Genomic DNA, 16,357 nt, shown 5'->3' with positions numbered 1-16,357 from the left:
TGAATTTCTAAGCTGTGTAATTCTAATCAAGCATTTTAACAAGCCTCGGGCATTTAATTCTGATGACATACTTTGCCTCTGTTCTCTTTGAAGGCTTCTTTTTCCACACTGGCTATTCAACAGAGGCTTTAAGTACTTGTTGAGATTCTCCTTTTAAGCAGCAATACATTTGGTATCTTGTCCTTTAGGCACTTTTATTAATTTGCATTTCTTAATTAAAATTAAAACATTTGTCCCACCAGACTAGTTTCATCGTTTCCCAGCAATATGATTTCATTTAAATGTATTGGGGTATATTTTCAACTGGTCTGTAAAAAACTAGTTCCATTGTCATTTCTTTTTCATATTTAAGGCTTCATTTCCTACTTCTTATTCACATTTCCAATTTAAAGATGTTATTCTATACTTCCATTGAAATGAAATAAAACAATCCCATGCTTTTTCAAATAAGGATAATTTAAATAACATACATGAGGATTTGGGTTTTCTGGCTTGTACATGAAGTATTCTTTCCCATCCTAAATGAAATAAGAGGATTAACATGACATTAAGCAATACTTTGAGATGGATAAATTTGTTAGTATTATCTTCTGCCTGTTTTTTTAAAATAAGAATTCTTTCTAATATATGTATTGAAAATATAAAATTTGGAGAGAGCAAAATGCAATTCTGAACCACATTAGTTGCTGCTGCTGTGTGCCTTCAAGTCACTTTTGTCTTATGGTGACATAAGGTGACCCCATCACAGGGTTTTCATGGCAAGATTTATTTAGAGGGGCTTTGCCATTACCTTCCTCTGAGGCTGAGAGTGTGACTCTCAAGGTCACGTAGTAGATTTCCATGGCTACATGGGCATTTGAACGCTTCCCTCCAAAAGCTCTAGTTCAGTAGACTGACCACCATACTATACTGGTTCTCCCCAAACCACAGGCACTAGTCAAATTAACTCTGTGGAGCTATTCTCAATATAGAAAGAAACATGTAAATGACCACCATATACTGGTTAAAGATTGTCACCTCCAACTCTATGATACTATGAAAGATAAGAGCATATCAGAAAAAAATGTTGCCTCTCTTGATTTAGTATCACAAACTTGGCTAATCATTCAGAGATCCAGAAATAAAATTTAAGAGCAGCCTATTCAATCTCTTTGGGAGAATCTGCAAATTTCCATTTCCCCAAAGTAATGTTTAACAACCCTTGTTTTTTCATGCTATTTATGATGAAAATTGTTATTTGATAACATCTTATTAAAAGGGAATCAGGTTAAATTTTGACTCATCCCTTACCTTCTCTATAAGTCCCTTGTGATACAAAAGGAAAAAGGAAAGGAAATGATGCAGAAATGTTTGGCTGGGATGAAAGCCCTCTTAAGACCTCTGTTAGGCCCAAAGTCTTCCCTGTTCCTATGATGGCTGTTTGCCTCTGTGTCAGTGGAATGGCAAGTCCATTTCAGGTTTCAATTTAGACTTTTAAGAAGCATCTAAAGTGCTGACTCCATCTTTCAAAAACTCAAAACTTCTTTTAAAGTAGTTCCTTGTTTTATCCATGTATTTTAACTATGTTGTACCTTTTCCTCAAGCCACAAGGAGGAGCAGGTAGCAAATAATAACAATAGTAGTAATAATAATGGTAATAATGACAATAATATACACTTCAGACCTATACCTGGAGTGGATTTATTACCAAAATCAGCTATCTGCCACCAGGAGGTGGTGTAGGTTTGCTGCCTGGCACATCATGCTACTTTGAAAGCCACAAAAAATATGGGCAGAGTTTGAAGACAGAAGCAGAGGTTTTATTCAACTGGCCAAATGGATGTCGGAACAGCGTAATCACCAAAAGAACTGATATAACTCATACAGAAAGGTGCATCACATTTTACACAGTTTAGCAGCTCTTCAAACCTCCCGCTCCCTCCCCTGGTGAGCTAGGAGATGTTCTTCCTAGAATCCACTTTTGCATTGGTTGAGACTGCCTCCTAAAGCAGGGTATTATTATTGTTATTGTTATTACAATAATAGCATGAAGAGCAGTAATGGAAAAAATGCAAATTAGCTTTAAAAACAGGCATTAACCAGAACTCTTTTATAACATAAAAGTCATGGAAGATTTCATCAATAAAGTGGAGAATATAAGAATTACTTAATAGGCTGATAACTGCATGGCAATTTGTTACATACCATTGCTCCCAAGTATGATTCTGAGTTGCTGATTCTTTCATAATTCAGCGAATTTTGCACAAAATTCACTCATGATTTTTTTATACAGAAAACAGCATTTGCTGCACAGAAAATTTACACCAAAATATTTTATGACAAAAATGCTATTTCCTGTGCAACAAATACTTTTTTCTGTGCAAAAAAAAACATGTGCAAATTTTGTGCAGAATAAATCCCCAATGAAAGCATTTTCTGTGCAGAAAACAACATTTGCTGCACATGAATTGAATTTTCTGCCTTGAAATATTATTTTACATGTGGAAAATACTTTTCATTGTTGAAATCAACCAAATTTTAATATTTTGCAGAATAAGTCCCAAACTGTGAAAGATCTCATTAATCCAGAATTTGTCTCATTGAAATTTCTTTATACTCAGAAACATTTTTGAACATTGCTTGAATATTTTTTAGTATTCTTTCATCCTTATTGCTGAAACATGTTTGAGTACTATGTGCCTAAATATCATCTGAATATAAAGTCATATACAACGGAAGCAATCACAATACAGTATTGTATTAATTTGCATTTCTGTGCTTTTTAAGAGCTTCTTACTATTGTTGCTGATGCGGGGATGGGTGAGGGTGGAACAACAACTTTTCCTGGAGGAATTTGTTCACAGTTAATGACCAAATAAGGGTGCCCCATGCTCAAAAGAATGTGAATTTAATTAAAATTCAATTTCTTTATTCCCCCTGATAGGCATTTGCTTATTGTAGTTATTTCACTAAAGAAACTTTTAATAAGACACGCTTAATGTCAGTGACCATTCTATCTTATTTGTTCCCTCTTGTCCTATCTTGCCAGGCATCTGTCAACTAGAAGCCTTGTTAGAAACACTGCACTAGCTCATGTAACAGCATAGCCTTTCAACAAATCTGTTGATAATATGTTCATGAAATTGCCTAAGAATATATCTAATATGTTGCTATGACTTTCAATTTAAACAAAGACTTTGTGTATTTTGAAGACTGTTCCAGCAGAAACAGGTTGACTCAAGTAGAGTCAGACAATTACAGACTCTACAATTATCCATGACATTTACTTATAGTCCAGAATAATTTTCATTCTTTTATGTGCCTAATCATCATCTTGTAGGTAGGTATATGAGACGCTAGTGAGTTGTTTATTGATGTTTATTGATGTTATTTGCTTAGTGTATTATTGTGTTAATTGTCTTTTAAATGGTTGTGTGCTGTTTGCATTGATTTTTTGCCGCTGCTTGTTGTTAACCGCTCTGAGTTGCCTAATGGCTGAGAAGAGCGGTATACAAATAAAGTAAATAAATAAATAAATAAATAAATAAACAAACAAACATCACAGGAAGAATCCTCTTTGTTGATTCCACTTCACTTTAACTTTGAATTTGCTAAAAAGATATCCTGCATTTCCTTAGAAGTATAGCAAAAACATATCATATATCAAACGTATCTACAACTAGGTAATGAAAACATTTTGCATGCATTTCCAAGTCCAGTAAGAATAGACTCATAACGTTTAGATGAAATTTACCAATAATTTCCATAAACAATAAATAATTTCTATTGCTGTGTTAGCTGTAAAAATATCAATGTAATCTATAATCTATTTTGGGGGTACTAGTTCTTTGCATTATATACATGGCCCTGTAAGAATCCTATACAGCAAAGTCCTATTTGTGTGTTCAGAAGTACTACAGATGCTGTCAGCATGAATTTAATCTTATACATTTGTTTAATATTTCAGTTATTTATTTCAGTTATTTTGTTTCATGGGCTTCACTCTATAGGTCGCACAATAAAAGGATTTAGTTCGAACTATAACACTTTCTAATTTGAGAATCATGTGTGACACAAATATTGACTCATCATATGCATACAAAAATTCTGACAGAAGCCTACACTTCAGGCAGTCCCCGAGTTACAAACGTCTGACTTACAAATGACACATAGTTGAAAGTAGGGGTGAGATAACAGAAAGTGAGAGAAATCTACTCCTAGGAAGGGGAATTCAATCCTGAAAGAGTTATCATGGGGAAGAAGTGTCTCATCTGAAGCTTTCCCACCAATCCTTATTTCCACAACAAGCCACAGAGACAGAATGTGAAGTGTAATCTTCTGAACAGGGATGCAAAACAAACACAACAGCGCTGTTAACACTTCCCTATGTTATCTAAGGCTAAATAATATATTGTTTTGGCTATTGTTACACTTTAAAAATGTACCTGTTCTGACAGGTTAAAAAAGGTTTAACTTAAGAATAGACCTATAGAACCTATCATAACTTGTTCATAACTTGGGGACTGCCTGTAATTGCATAGATTAAACTGTTTGTCTCTCAGGAACAAAGTTATTGTACAATATTAAAGGGAAAGATATAGCATGTCAAGAGGGAATTGGGCATTGAAAGCTAACTACTATACAAAGTAAGACAGAGGTGTGCAAAGGGACTATAAGGCAGTCAGTGTACTCAAGAGAATATAGCAATCATGATTTAGAAGAGCTGCTAATTAGTTAATGTATTGGAAATGTGAAGCACACAAGGAGCTAATTAAGTTGAATTGATGTGTATAATATTGGACTACACTGACCTTCATTTTGAATAGAACTGTCTCTTTGTTGTTTGAGCCCTCTGCAAAAAGTGACAAACACAATTCTATTAGGGTCTGATATGGATGAGAGTCAATTTTGTTGACTATACTTGAAATATTTTCTTTTCCACTTTTCCCCTAAGCCTTTTCTTTCAACTTGGCAAGCCTCATTTGCTACCAGTTTATCAGAAATTTTGCCATGGGATTCTGTATTTACATAGTAACCAATATGAATGCATAATATCAGCTTAAATTAGAATATTATAAATTCTCTCTCAATGCCAGTACATTTAGCCGAATTCCTGCTAGTCATAGGAATACCTAAGAGCTAGGATAGCACATGTGACTTATTAGTTCACCAAAATAGTACTAAATGCAAAGAAGAAACAGGACAATGCCTGCCAGTCTAGCCACATCTTTTCAATGTCCAGACATTCAAAGAACCATCAAAATGGAAAACTTGTGCATATACAACTGTATGTTTTAGTCTATTCTTCCCTTCAGGAACTGCAACCATCACCTGTGCTCACTTATACAGCATATTGAATGAACACATAAAAGCCAAGACCCTGCAATTAGAACTCTACTATGGTTTTGCTGTAACCATATTTTTCCAACAGCTTCCTCTCACTTGTCATTCTGCCAGATGCTAAGGGAACATAGTCAGATGCTTCTCTGATCCTATGCAGAAGATCCACTAAGATATTTTAAGGTCCTCTGGTGGTCCCAGCAAATTATGTCCTCAGTCAAATGCTTCTCTTATCTCCTCTGATCTCCCTCAGCTATGGAAAAGTGATCAGAGCAACATGGTGCATTTAGGAGGCTTTGTTACTTGTGCCAGGAAAGAGGTAATACCAATTTCCAAAATGAGCAAAAGTACATATGCAGTCATAAAGTAGCATTGCATTTGCACATGTAACTAACACAAAGCCAATTATATGTAATCAACAGAATGCAGTGTGCTAACCTCACAACTTCTTTCCCCCAATTTATAATTCTATCCCCCTTCTCAGATAAAAAGAATCTGAACAGAGGATTTTCCAAAGTAGATAGAATCGTGGGATTTGTAGTTTCATGATGTACTTAACATCTCTGCTTTTTTTTTTTTGGTCGTGTCAGGAGCGGCCTGAGAAACTGCAAGTCACTTCTGGTGTGAGAGAATTGGCCGTCTGCAAGGACATTGCCCAGGGGACGCCCGGATGATTTGATGTTTTATCATCCTTGTGGGAGGCTTCTCTCATGTCCTCGCATGAGGAGCTGGAGCTGATAGAGGGAGCTCATCCGCCTCTCCCCGGATTTGAACCTGCGACCTGTCGGTCTTCAGTCCTGCCGGCACAGGGGTTTAACCCACTGCACCACCGGGGGCTTCAACATCTCTGTTAAAATACTCCGACATTAAATTACCAATTCTAGGACTCTGTGGGGTGCATCTGCAATCAAAGTACTATAGATTTGACATCAAAATGCTATAAGTATGTATTATGAAAACCAGTTTTATAATGTTATTTCTTAGTTACCATTACATTTACTCTATGTCCTGCCTCTCTCCAATAAGCTCAAAGTCTCTCCTTCCCCACACTCTCACAAAGGATTGAAGCTTCCTATGTCAGGTCTGGAGTGTGATTTTTTTCATGAAACAATGGAGCTAGAAATGACAATCAGAGTCTTATAAAATTTAGGAAATGTCACACTATTTAAAATGATCGTTGTCGGTGACATAATACAGAGAGTCCCTGAGTTACAAATGTCCCACTTAAAAAAAGAAATTTACTCCTGGAGGATTTATCATGGGGAAGAGGTGTCTCCATTGAAGTTTTATCACCAACCTTTGTTTCTGCAATAAGTCATATTTTCCAAAATCTTGTTCATAACTTGGGGGCTGCCTGTACATGCTTATTATATATGTAAACAAATGCCTAGATATTTGCAAGCTGTGGGCCATTTAACTAATAATCCACTTTAGAATTATTAATTTACAAACTTTAATTGTTGCCTTTACTAATTTAAGATTAGCAATAGGATTTAAGATTATGAACCCTATTCTAGGGTTAACTAAATGTGGAAAAAGAAGCACAATTCTTCTCTTTTATCACTCTGATTATCTGGAAAGCAATACATCTGACGCATGGAGTTTCTTTTATGAGGGAAGACTCTCCACATATTTCAGAAACTGAATTTTTCAGGATTGCAGCTTACAAGGAGAGCATCTATGAGTAGAACAGGCTCTGTTCTTGAAACTAGCTGCTATCCATATGAGCAATCTAAGAGATAATGGAATGGCATAATTCTGTTGTGTAAGTTAATTGCCATCAAGTCAACTTTGATTTATGCTGGTCCTAAGATTGAGAGGACCAATGTACCACAGTAAGCTGAGTACTGGATTTTGATTCCAGGAGATGAAGGCTTGAATTCCCTCTCAAACTTCAACAATAACAACCAAAAACAAATGAACAGGTGTGTCACTACCAGAGTGCAGAGTGTGTGCCCCACAATAGGTGACATCATCAAAGGGGGTACACCAACTGTGAGGGTTGTGAAAGTGGTGGGCAAGTAAGGAATACGACAGCCAATAAAACCTGAACAACAATCTCTGTTCCCTTGTTTCACTGCTGGCTGGTGAGGGAGAGCTTTGTTTTTCTTTCACAGCTGGATTTATTTACAGCAATCCAACTCACTTCCACTCCTTCACTTCCACATGCTCAGATGGACCCCTCCTCAGTCTCTCTTCCTTTCCCATACATTTACAGAAAGTGTTTCACTACTTTATGTCCATTCTTTCAACAGTCCCCCCTTTCCTAAAAACGAAATAATTTAAATGAAACCTTCTTCTGCAACAGCTGTTTATGTATTTCTTACTGTATTTCAAAGATATGATTTAGGGTGTTCTTTGATCTGAGAAGGAAAACATGGTCTAAATTTGAAATGCTGATTGCTGAGAGACACAGTTGCTAAATGGACTTACCAGACAGCTTGAATTCCTGGATCTTTTCCTGCTTTCTTGGTAGTTGGTTTCACTTCTCTGCTGGTGGCCCTGTTGCAGTCCCCGGGCAGAATCAGGAGTAAAGGACCAGGCACACTATATGAGTGCACATGCCATGTGCACATTTTTCTTTCCTTCTGCCTTCTACTTTCCACAGCAATTTGTGTTTTCCAATAAGTCATGTCACCTCATGATATGTTCAAAGTACATTAGCCTCAGGTTAGTCATTTTTGCTTCTACTATGAGGTTTGGCTTGATTTGTTCTAGGACTCTTCATTTGTCTTTTTGACAATCCATGAGGTATAAGTAGTGGCTCTAAAGCAGTATCTCTCAGTAGCCAATGAGGTTAATACTATAACAGAAACGGAAAAAAGGGTGTTTTGGTTTTTAGATCTGTTCCTGGGGTTATTTGGGATGATGATTTAGAAAAGTGCATTGGATAGACCACCGCAACACATTTTTCTTACATATGGTTATCATGATTTCTTATGGACAAGTGGATGAAGACTGGATATATGGCATATGTCCTGTATCTCAAAAACTAGAGGTGATAGGGGGATACTGGTGCCATTTTTGGAATCTGAATGCATCTCCCTTTACGAAACTAAGATCTTCTGGGGAGACCCTGCTCTCGGTCCCACCACCATCACAGGTGTGTTTGGCGGGGACAAGGGACAGGGCCTTCTCAATGATGCCCCCTCCCCCGGTTATGGAACTCCCATCCTGGCAACATTAGATCAGCCCCCTTCCTCCTGTCCTTCCGAAGGATGGTGAAAACCTGGCTGTGGGACCAAGACTTTGGGGCAGTGCAATGAGGCAAAATGGTGTCCTGAGATGGTTTTAAAGCAACTTTTAATATGAATATAAGTGATTTTAATGTTTGTATACATTTATGGTTTTATGTCCTGGCATTGAATGTTTGCTGTATATATGTTGTGCTCCGCCCTGAGTCCCCTGCAGTGTGAGAAGAGTGGAATATAAATATTTTAAATAAATAAATAAATAAATAAATAAATAAATCAACAGGTCAGATATACCCAAAATCTGATCTGACATTTGAGGTACCAAAATGTGCGAAATGGCAATGCACTACTGTGCACAACGTATTGTAGGATTCTTCTATATGAAGAAACAACAGAGGGCTTTATATAAAGATCTGGTGTTTGGCCTTTAAAGGGTAGTGGATTCTGTTATAATTCAGTAGTTTAAATGACACAATCCTACAAGCTTCCTGAAGTAGGCCTGTGTTTCTAACTTTTTAAGAATTAAACATCTTACTTGTGATACTTGATACATTTAGCTACCCACGGTGCTGCATTCAATGTCATGGCACTCCTTTCTACCACCCTTCTAATACAAACTTCACTCGTTCTTGGTTCCCAGCCAACCAATTCATCAATGCCTTTTAAAAAGGAGATAACAAGGTGCTTTTAATAGTCCAAGAATTGTCTACTTAAAAAGATTTACAAGAGCTTCTAAAAGAGAATGGAGAGCAGGACATGAAATGAAATGAGCTGTTCTGTCAGGTTTCATCATGTACTGCCTTTAAACCTTCAGTCAAGCCACAGCATACTAGACGTGGTGCTAAAAGGCAGAGGAAGACATTCACCTTTTACATCCCAAGGCTGCCATCAGTAACAAGACCTTTCTAAGTTTCTATATATCTTCCTGTGCAAATAAGAGTTATAATTGTGTGTCAGATTCACTGTCTCAGATTATAAGTACTTTATATTCTTCAGGCTAGTGGTTTATAAAGTTCCTTAAAATCTTGCAGTTTGGTATCCACAAGCCTGGGGAAATGTCTTCTGAAGGCCACTTTCATTCTAACTTGCATCCAAAGAAGTTAAACACTTTTATTTAGATTGAATGATCTTCTTGCGTTACCTTCAGATTAAGAAATGAAGTCTTGGATTCTCCACATAATGACAGGATTCTTATATATGCCATTTCCAGTTAGGAAAACAGATGCTTAGTATTAAAAGTCTCATTTTGTATTCAAAGTTAAGACTTCTTTTCCTATCCTGTGATGGACAGATCTGTGCTTGATGGGGTTATAAGCAAGTTGACTGTTGATTATCTCTCTTTATGGATAGTTTAGTTTTGAAATTGAATTCAGCTAAGATTCAGTAATACTTAATGTTAGAAATTGGGAAATTAATTTGTTGATACTAATCCAAAAACCGAAAGTGTTGGGAAATGAAGAATTTCCTCTCATTCTCCCTTCAAGTTTCCAGTCCCAATTCAAGGTGCAGGTTATCATGTATAAACTCTAAATGGTTCGGGACCTACCCACTTTTGTGACCACATCTTCCCCCACGAACCTTCATGACCCCTAAGATCCTGAGAGGCTCTTCTCTCTCTTAAGCTGCTGTCTCAGATATGGCTGGTGGGAACTAGAAAAAGGGCCTTCCTGGTTGTCACCCCTTCACTTTGGAACTCCCACCCCAGGGAGATCAGGCTAGCTCCCTCTCTGTCCACCTTCTGCAAAGAGTTAAAGACGTGGATGTCCCATTCTGCTTTTGAGTAGATATGCCTTAGATAGCTGGCCCCAGCTAGGACCCTAATTCTGTCCTCTCACTTTACCATTGCTCCTATCTTTACTGTTGCCTTATGAACCATGCACTTTACCATTAGCCGTATCCTTTAAGTTATTGTTGCACCAGTCCGCACACCCATGACGATAAACTGGATTTTGTTAATGCTTTGTTGATTTTGATGCCTGTTTAATTCTGTTATAATGATGTTATTTCACTTGTTTTATATTGTTGTTATGTATTTTAATGTGTTACATTCTAACTGTCTTGATTGGGCTTGGCACTGCCCTGAGACCCTTCAGGGAGATGGCAGAGTATAAAAATATTATTATTATTATTATTATTATTATTATTATTATCATCATCATCATCATCATCATTAATTGCTGTTAGAGGAACAGAGGAATTTAGATAACCTTTGTGAGCTTTAAAAGCTATTTTAAGTTTATGTATCATATTTTAATTTGTTTTAACCTTAATCCACTTCTGGTTGCTTCTGAAGTGCTGAACCTGACTCATCACATAGAAGATGGCTTTGAAAGGCAGCAGATCACAGGAGCTGTCTTCATACACCTGTTAGTGGCTTATGATACTGTGAACCACTGCCTCCTCCTGAGAAAAATGTACAATATCACAAAGTACTACCTCATAGGAAACCTGCTACAAAACAGGAGCTTTTTTGTTGAGTTCCAGGGCCAGAGAAGCAGATGGCAGAAATAGAAGAACGGCCTGCCTCAGGGGAGCATGCTTTTTTTTTTATATGATCTTTATTCACGTTTTCCATATACATATGATTAAAAAGCAAAAAATATTAAAATAGCTTAGTCTAGATAGTCAGAAGGGGGAGAGAAAGAGTAAAAGGGAAAGGAGAGGAAGAGTAGCTAGGAAAGGTAAGCTTGGGGAGGTAGGAAGTGAAGACATGTGGGGATAGAAGAAAATGAAAGAAAGGGGTGCAGAGGTGCATTAAAAGAAAGGTAGAGACAGAATTTGGGGTTTCCCCCTTCCTTCGGACTGTCTTCCGGGTGTCTTCGGCATGGAGTGTTCCTTTTCTTTCTTCTTTCCTTACTTCCCCTTCTTCGTTTGGTTTTATTTCTCATTCGGGTCATGGAAATTGCGTTCCTCCCATCTTTAATTTCTGAATCAGTTCTGTTCACAGTATTCATCTATTCTTGTCCAATCGGTTTCTTTTTCTATCCTTCCTTTATATTTCTGCATCAAGTAACTTAGTTTGTCCATATTTTTTATTTCCATTAATTTCACCTCCCATTCCTCCATCTTTGGTATCTCTTCTTTTCTCCAGTGTCTGGCGTAGCATATTCTCGCCGCTGTTGTCGCTAAAAAAATTAATTTGTCCGCACTTTGATCTGTTTCTTCATCCGTTATTCCCAATAAGAATATTTGTGGGGAGAGTGGGATTTGAATCTTCAATATGTGTTGTAGTCTTTTCTGGATCTCTTTCCAATATAGTTTGGCTTTTTTGCATCGCCACCACATATGATAGTACGTGCCTGTTGTTTCGCCGCACTTCCAACATTTTGTGTTTAGATTCTTGTAAAATTTCCCCAGTTTCTGTGGTGTTAAATGCCACCTATAGAAAAGTTTAAGCCAATTTTCTTTTAGGTCATACGCTTTTGTATATTTTAATTTCTTTTTCCAAATAGTTTCCCATTCTGCCAGATTTATTGATCTCCCTATATCCCTAGCCCATTTTACCATACACTCTTTTATTCTTTCTTCTTCCGTGCTCCATTCTAATAGTTTTTTGTATATAAGTGATATTGTTCTTTTCCTAATTCTTATAATTTTATCCCAGATGTTTTCTTCTTGCATAAAGCCCAATTTTTTGTCCATCATGAAATATTCTTTTAGTTGTCTGTATTGCAGCCACGTTACATTTGGGTATAATTTCTTTATTTCCTCTAGAGGCTTTAGCTGTGTCTCCTGGTCCTTTTTTCTGTGATTACTCTGTAGCAAGGCCACTCTATCCAACCCAGTTCTCTTCGTTGACATGCTTCTAATGGTGAAACCCATAGTGGAGTTTTATTATACATTCTTTCTTTGTATTTTTCCCAGACTTTTATTATCGCCGTTCTAGTGAAATGATTTCCGAAACCCTTTTCTATTTTCCTTTTCCCATACCAAATGTATGCATGCCACCCTTTCCTAAGGTCGTGGCCTTCCAGATTAAGTTGTTTTTCATTCTCTAATCTGATCCAATCAAGTGCCCATGTTAGTGCGCACGCTTCTGCGTATATCCCTAGGTCCGGCATTGCCAAGCCTCCTCTATTTTTCTCGTCAGTTATATTTTTAAAACTAATTCTGTTTTTCTTATTTTGCCAAATAAATCTTCTTATATCTTTGTTCCACTGATCTATTCCTTTCTTATTCCTTATAATTGGTAAATTTTGGAATAAAAATAACATTTTTGGTAGTACATTCATTTTTATACATGCTATCCTGCCTAGTATTGATAATTTTAAATTTTTCCATTTTTCCAAATCTCGTTTAATTTCATTCCACTTTGCTGTATAATTATTTTGAAGCAATTGTGCATTTTTTGGCGATAGTACGATTCCCAAGTATTTTATTTTTGATGTTATTTTTATATTCCACTTTTTTCCAATTATTGCCAGATTCTTCTTCGGGATGTTCTTTGTTATGGCTTCTGTCTTGTCCATATTTAATTTGAAGCCCGCTACCTTCCCAAACTTCTCAATTGTTTCGAACCATTTCTCCAATCTTGTGGTTGGGTCCTCAACTACGCATATGACATCGTCGGCGAATGCCCTACATTTGTATGTTTGTCCTCTGATTGTGGCTCCTTTCAATTCTTTGTTTCCCCTAATATCATTCAGTAGAATTTCCATTGTTAAAATAAAAATCAATGGTGAGAGCGGGCAGCCCTGTCTGGTCCCTTTCTTTATTCCAATTTGTTTTGTCTCCTGGCCGTTTACTATGATTTTTGCCTGTTGGTTGTTGTATATTGCTTCAATTGAATTTAAAAAGTAGTAGCCAATGTCCATCTCTTTCAATAATAACTTGAAAAAATTCCAATTGATCTGATCGAATGCCTTTTCGGCATCTAAAGCCAAGAACATAACTTCCTTTTGGATATTTTTGTCATAATAGTCGATCAGATTTATTATTGTTCTCACATTTTCCCGTTGATGGCGATTTGGTAGAAATCCCGCTTGTTCTTCCTTTATCCAATTTGTTAAAAATTTCTTAAGTCTCTCTGCCAATATGCTAGTAAATATTTTGTAATCCAGGTTAAGTAAAGAGATTGGTCTATAATTTTTAAGTTGTTCAGGGTCTTTTTTCTCCTTGGGGATAATATAGATGCTAGCTTGTTTCCAGGTTTCTGGTATTTCCTTCCTCTCCCTTATTTCATTTAGAGTTTTTTTTCAAGAATGGTGTAATTTCATCCATCATTGTTTTATAATAGATCGCGCTTAGCTCATCTGGGCCTGGAGCCTTGTTTGTCTTCAGGTTTTTAATTGCAAATCTAATTTCTTCCTCTGAAATTTTCTTATTTAACGCCTCTCTTTCCTCTTCTGATATTTTATTAATTTTCTTTTCGCCTAGGTATTGGGAGATTTTTTCTTTCTTTATTTGATCGTCTTGGTATAATTTCTTGTAGTAGTTTGCAAATTGATCTCTTATTTCTTCCTCAGTTGTGTACGTCTTGCCATTTTCTTTAATTTTTACTATGTATTTTGACTCTCTCTTTTCAGTTATTCTTCTCGCCAACCACCTCCCCGGCTTATTTGCATTTTGGAAATGATCCGCTTTTATAAGTTTTAATTCCTTTGCTCTTTCCTCCAGTTCTATGTATTCTTTCTTTTTCTGTAACAGAGTCAATTTATTTACTATTTCCTTGTTTCTCGGGTTTCTTTTCAATTCGTCTTCTTTTTCATGTATTTCCTTCATAATTTCCTTTAATTTCCTTTTCTTTTCTTTGTTCCTTCTCGCCTTCTGTTGAATAAAGTGGCCCCGTATAACGGCTTTGCTCGCTTCCCATAGTATAAATGTGTCTATCTCTTGCGTGTCATTGTTTTTAAAGTATTCCTTTATAGTTGTTTTAGTCATTTCTATGTCTTCTTCCTTCCTTAGTAAATTGTCGTCTAATCTCCATCTCCATTTTTGTTCTTCTTCCTTCATCTCTATTTCAATAGGGCAATGGTCTGAGTCTGTCCTGGGTACTATTTTTATTTTCTTTATTTTCAATGTGAGTGAGGTTGACGCCCACACCATATCGATTCTCGACCAGCTGCTGTGCCTGGCCGAGAAGAAGGTGTAGTCCTTTTTATTTCCATTCTTTATTCTCCATACGTCCTCCATCTTTAAATCTTTCATCATATTTTTAAAGTATTTTGGTAGGGTACCTTCATTTTCTTTCGATTTACCTTTTTGCTTTGTGGTTTTATCTAAATTTTTGTCAATTACACCATTAAAATCACCCAGTATCATTATTTTGTCAAATACTTGATTAGTTATGTTAGTTTCTAATTGTTTCACAAATTTAGATTTTGCGTTATTCGGTGCGTATATATTACAGATTAAGATTTTAGTGTTTTTCCAATTTATAAGTACCCCTACCATTCTGCCATCCTGATCTCTAAAAGCTAATTCGGCTTCTATATTGTTTGAGATGTAGGTGGCTACCCCTCTTTTTTTTTCCAGAGCAGATGAGTAGAAAACTTTTCCCAGTCTCTTATCCTCGAGGTGTGCGACATGTTTACTGGCTATGTGGGTTTCTTGTAGAGCAATAATTTGAAACTTTCTCTTCTTTAAATTGTTAAAAATTTTATTTCTTTTATTGGGGCCATTCAAACCATTCACATTATTACAGAAAATTTTAATATTTGAATACATTATACAAAGTGTGTCTTTCTTCTTTCTCTTGTCCTTCCTCTTCTTGTCCTTCTCCTAGTCCCTTTACTCTCTCTTCCTGTGTCTCTTCTTCCTGTTGTTTCTCTAGATTTCTGATCCTTTCCTCGTTGATGTATTTTTCTATTTGTTGGTTCAAGTAATCTCTTCTTGCCTCGAGGTCTTTTTTATTGGGTGAGATGAGTCGTTGTCTTTTGCTTTGTTTCCTTTTTGGTTCTGTCATTTCCTCCTCCTCTTCTTCCTCTTCTTCCGTATCTTCCTTCTTTATTCCTTTATAGAATTGTCTCGCTCTCTCGACTGTTTTAATCCAATATCTTTGACCTTTATATGTCGTCATGAGGCCTTCATCTTTCTCCCAACGAAATCTTGCATTTTGTTTCTTCAGTTCTTCTGTCAAGAAGTGGTATTTTCTTCTGTTGTTGATTATTGTTGTCGGGAATTCTTTCAGGATTACTATTCTTTTCCCTTTGTAGTATATTGACTTTCCCGTGTTTGCTTTTAAAATCGCGTCCCTGGTTGTTCTTCTTGTCAGTTGGATTATGACATCTCTGTCTGTTTTATTTTTTCTTGCGTAATTCGTGTTGATTCTATAGATTCTGTCTAGTTGTTCATCCATATATTGTTTTGTACTTTGAAGTAGCTCTGCAAGGACCTCTGTGATTATTTCTCGTAGGTTTTCTTCTTTTTCTTCGTGTACATTCCTCATCCGTATTTGAAATTCCATCTCTTTCCGTTCTAGAGCTTCCTGTCTTGTTTGGATTTTTTGTTGTAGTAATTCCAGTGATCCTATCTTCTCCTCGGACGTCTCTTGTCTTTTTTCTTGTTCGGTTTTCTGTTTCTTCAGTTCGTTTATCTCTTCTTTCATCGTTTCCGAGTCCTTCTTCATCGCACCTAATTCTGCCTTTATTTCGTTTCTTAATTCGGCCATCTGTTCTTGTGCGACCTTTTGGTACGCGTCTTGTTTTTCGTTCATTGCTTTCAGTTCCTTTCCGATGGTTCTAATCTCTTTCAGTAACTCCTTCAGTCTTCCATCTTCTCCTATGGACAGTCTTCTTGGCGTGTTTACTGTGTTTATTGCCTCTTTGGTATTTTCTTTGTTTATTTCGTTATTGGATTCTTTGTTCGTTTCTTTATTCATCTCTTTACTTGTTTCTTTGAGCTCT

Source organism: Anolis sagrei, chromosome 2, assembly GCF_037176765.1.
Source record: "Anolis sagrei isolate rAnoSag1 chromosome 2, rAnoSag1.mat, whole genome shotgun sequence".
NCBI classification, from domain to species: Eukaryota; Metazoa; Chordata; class Lepidosauria; order Squamata; family Dactyloidae; genus Anolis; species Anolis sagrei.
This window is presented reverse-complemented; position numbering follows the sequence as displayed.